The 3,507-nt window shown below is 42.7% G+C and overlaps 1 long non-coding RNA gene across 1 annotated transcript; it reads right to left on the bottom strand.

Annotated features, from left to right (window-relative positions):
* Positions 1-1,445: 1,445 nt before the first annotated feature.
* LOC115518362 lies at positions 1,446-2,609 on the bottom strand. The gene is made up of 2 exons (XR_003970245.1): positions 2,481-2,609; positions 1,446-1,638 (listed from the first exon to the last, which is right to left on the bottom strand). It is a non-coding gene; the product is annotated as an uncharacterized LOC115518362 (long non-coding RNA).
* Between the last annotated feature and the right edge of the window lie 898 nt (positions 2,610-3,507).

The raw sequence follows: 3,507 nt of genomic DNA, 5'->3' as shown, positions 1-3,507 counted from the left end.
GAGATCGTGACCTGAGCCGAAGTCGGACGTTCAACCGACTGAGCCACCCAGGCGCCCTGAAAATTGATTACATTTTAAAACTGGGCATGACAGGGGCGCCTGGGTGGCTCAGTCGGTTGAGCATCTGATTTTGGCTGAGGTCATGATCTCAAGGTTTGTGAGTTTGAGCCCCACATTGGGCTTTGTGCTGTCAGTGCAAGAGCCCACTTCGGATCCTCTTCCCCCCCTCTCTGCCCCTCCCCTGGTCACATGTGCTCTTTTTCTCTCTTCTCTCTGCAAAATAAATAAACATTAAAAAAAAAAAAAAAAAAAAAAACAACCCAAAACTGGGCATGAAAGGAAGAGCTTACATCATTTCTTCTTTACAAGGAACTTCTGGGACCTAAATCTGCTTCCCTTCACTCTCCTCTCCTGGGCTGCACCCACCCTGCCCTACCTACCCTTCCCTGCTGCTCCTGCTCCGTCTCTCTCACATGATAGCAAGAAAACAGAAAAGACACAATATTTTTTTACCAAAGGCCTACAAGTTCCAAAATGTACTGGCTTCATGATACTTTTTCCTCACTAGGTCAAGAATTTAAACCCCAGTCTGGTCCCAAGTTCTCCCCCTTCCCAAATGCATTTGTGCTCCTTTATTATCTTTCCTCATATGTTTTTAAAAAATGTTTATTTCTTTTGAGAGAGAGTGTGAGCAGAGGAGGAGCAGAGAGACAGGGAGAGAGAGAGAATCCCAAGCAGGCTCCATGCTGTCAGCACTGAGCTGGACGTGGGGCTCCATTCCACAAACCACAAGATCATGACCTGAACTGAAATCAAGAGTCAGACACTTGACTGACTGAGCCACCCAGGCGCTCATTTTCTTATATGTTTTAATTTGGGAACAATTTTTTCTATCAGGATCTAATCTAAACCTCAGAAGACACAAAGTTCAAGTAAGGGCAGAGTCTCCTTAGTCTATATATGTCACCACCACTGGAGTGGATGTCGGGTAGTCTTGATTTCTGTAGGGGTGTCCATCATCCACGTGGAGATGCAGTCCAGGCCCCGGGAAACAGTCTGGACTGAAGGCATTTTCTCCGACTATCCTCTGTGGTTACAGCTTCATACAAAAGAGTATCCACAAAGTTTAGACCTGGGATGGCAAAAGCATCTTTCTTCCTCACGTCTCGAGGCAGATCAGGAAGGAAGTGACACGGTTTCAAATGCTCACCCCGAATCTACCTTTGTGATTCAGGTTAGAGAAAAAGAAGAATAAGTGGTAGAAGGGGTTAAAATGAAAGGATGAAGAGAGAGAGAAAAGAGCATAAATTAAAAGTATTAAGTGATTTAAAAAAAAAAGTATTAAGTGATCTTGTCATAGATATCTGAGACCAAATCCAGTATTTGCAAATAATAACTGCAGAAATTTTCTAAACCTGGGAACACACACACACGCACACACCCAATGAAATGAATAAATATTAATTTATTTTATTGTGAGTGAGTGGATCCTGAGAAGACATATGGAAGGATGGTCAATTATAAGTTTCTGTTTTGCAAGTCAGCCAGTAGTTCAGGGATACCATAGAGGAAGCATTTCTGAATCTAAACAAAGAACATCTGGAATTTTTTCATTCCTCTGGAATTTGTCATCTTCATCTGCTTTTTTTTTTTTTTTTGAGAGAGAGAGAGAGAGAGAGAGAGAGAGAGAGAGAATCTTAAGCAGGCTCCATACTCAGCTCAGAGCTCGATGTAGGGCTCGAACCCACGAACCATGAGATCATGACCTAAGCCGAAATCAAGAGTCTGATGCTTACCTGACTGAACCACCCAGGCACCCCTCCCTTGCTTTTTTTAATACACCAATATCTCTGCAAAAGCATCCAACTAAAACCTAGTCAGCCAATATCCTTCTTATCAGATAGTTGCCAAAAACAATGTGCCTCTAATTCATAATTCATAACAGTCATCAACTGACCCCTCTGCACAGGGGACCTAGTTCTGCTTTCCCCTTGCTGAAGAGCAATGACTTATCTTGTTGAGGATCAGGGACTCTTGTATGCTGCTATAATAGTGATAATGAAACTGTGAAAGGCACTGCAAACCAGCTAGAGTTAGAACATGTTAGCCCTGTGGGTGGCTTCTCTCTTCCTCTCCTGTCTAGTGTAAAACACACCCAGGGCTGAAGGCCGAACATCTGTTAATCTGGCCATTTAACAAGGAGTCTTTAAAGAAATTTATTTAAACTTTTTCCTCCCATAGGGATCCAAAAGTTCCAGCTATGCCATAGATTGGTAGAATAAAATGAGAAGGGTGCTTTAGCTCAGTTTCTCCCCTCTAAGAAACAAGGAGAGGGGAGAATTACCACAGCTGCAGGGTTGTGCAGTACTAGCCAAATTTTAAAACATAAAAACATCTCCTCTGACCATCCTCCACCCACCCCCTGGCCCCTTTTTTCTTCAGATTGTTTTTCTCCATCCATTGGTGCACAAATATCTTACTTGTCTCCAAGTCTGCCCTCAAGAAAGAGTACTTATCCAGGTTCAGGGTGAAAAGACCTCAAAATGTGGATCCAGTGAGGCCTGGATTTGGTTCGAATCTTGAGTCGGCTACTTACAAACCGGGCCAGTGCAGGCGAGTTACTTCACTCTGTATGTGAGCTTCCTCCTTCCGTGGGTGGGGTCACGGGGAGGGAACGAAGTGATGGAGATAAAAATAGCGAACTCACATTTTATATCAATGTTCTCCTTACTCAACAAATATTGAGTCTAAATATGTGTGTGCACTTGGGATACAATGGTAAACGAGACTCAGAACTGGCACTCAAGGAGTTTATAATCTGATGGAAACTCGTGAGTGCCTATTATATACAGACAGTCCCTAACTTATGATGGCTTGACTTGATTTTTTTGACTTTGTGATGCTGCAAAAGGGATACGTATTCAGCAGAAACTGTACTTCAGATTTTGAATTTTGCTCTTTTCCCAGGCTAGCGATATGGGGTATGATACTCTCTCATGACGCTGGGCAATGGCAGTGAGCTGCAGCCACGGGTTCGGGAGAGCAAGCAGCCCATACGCTTACAACCTCTCTGTGCCCGTACAACCGTTCTGGCTTTCACTTTCAGTACAGTATTCAATAAGTTGCATGAGCTATGCAACACTGAAGTATAAAATAGGTTTTGTGTTAGATGATCTTGCACAACTATAGGCTAGTGTAAATGTTCTGAGCACGTTTAAAGTGGGCTAGGCTAAGCTAGGGTGTTTGGTTGGTGGGATGTATTAAATGCATTTCTGACTTATGACATTTTCAACTTATGATGGATTTATTGGCATCTCCTATACAGTACAAATCATATTCAGCTACTTGCCATTCATTCTCTTATTTTCTATATTCACTGAAAAGGTATATGAAACATATGTTCCTAAATGATTTAAGGGAATAGTACAAATATTTATCATACACCATTCATCTGCCAGGCTGTGGTCCCTCTCCCTCTGCCCCCCATGCATTTTCTCATGTAATCTT

Source organism: Lynx canadensis, chromosome B4, assembly GCF_007474595.2.
Source record: "Lynx canadensis isolate LIC74 chromosome B4, mLynCan4.pri.v2, whole genome shotgun sequence".
In the NCBI taxonomy this organism is placed as follows: domain Eukaryota; kingdom Metazoa; phylum Chordata; class Mammalia; order Carnivora; family Felidae; genus Lynx; species Lynx canadensis.
This window is presented reverse-complemented; position numbering and strand designations above follow the sequence as displayed.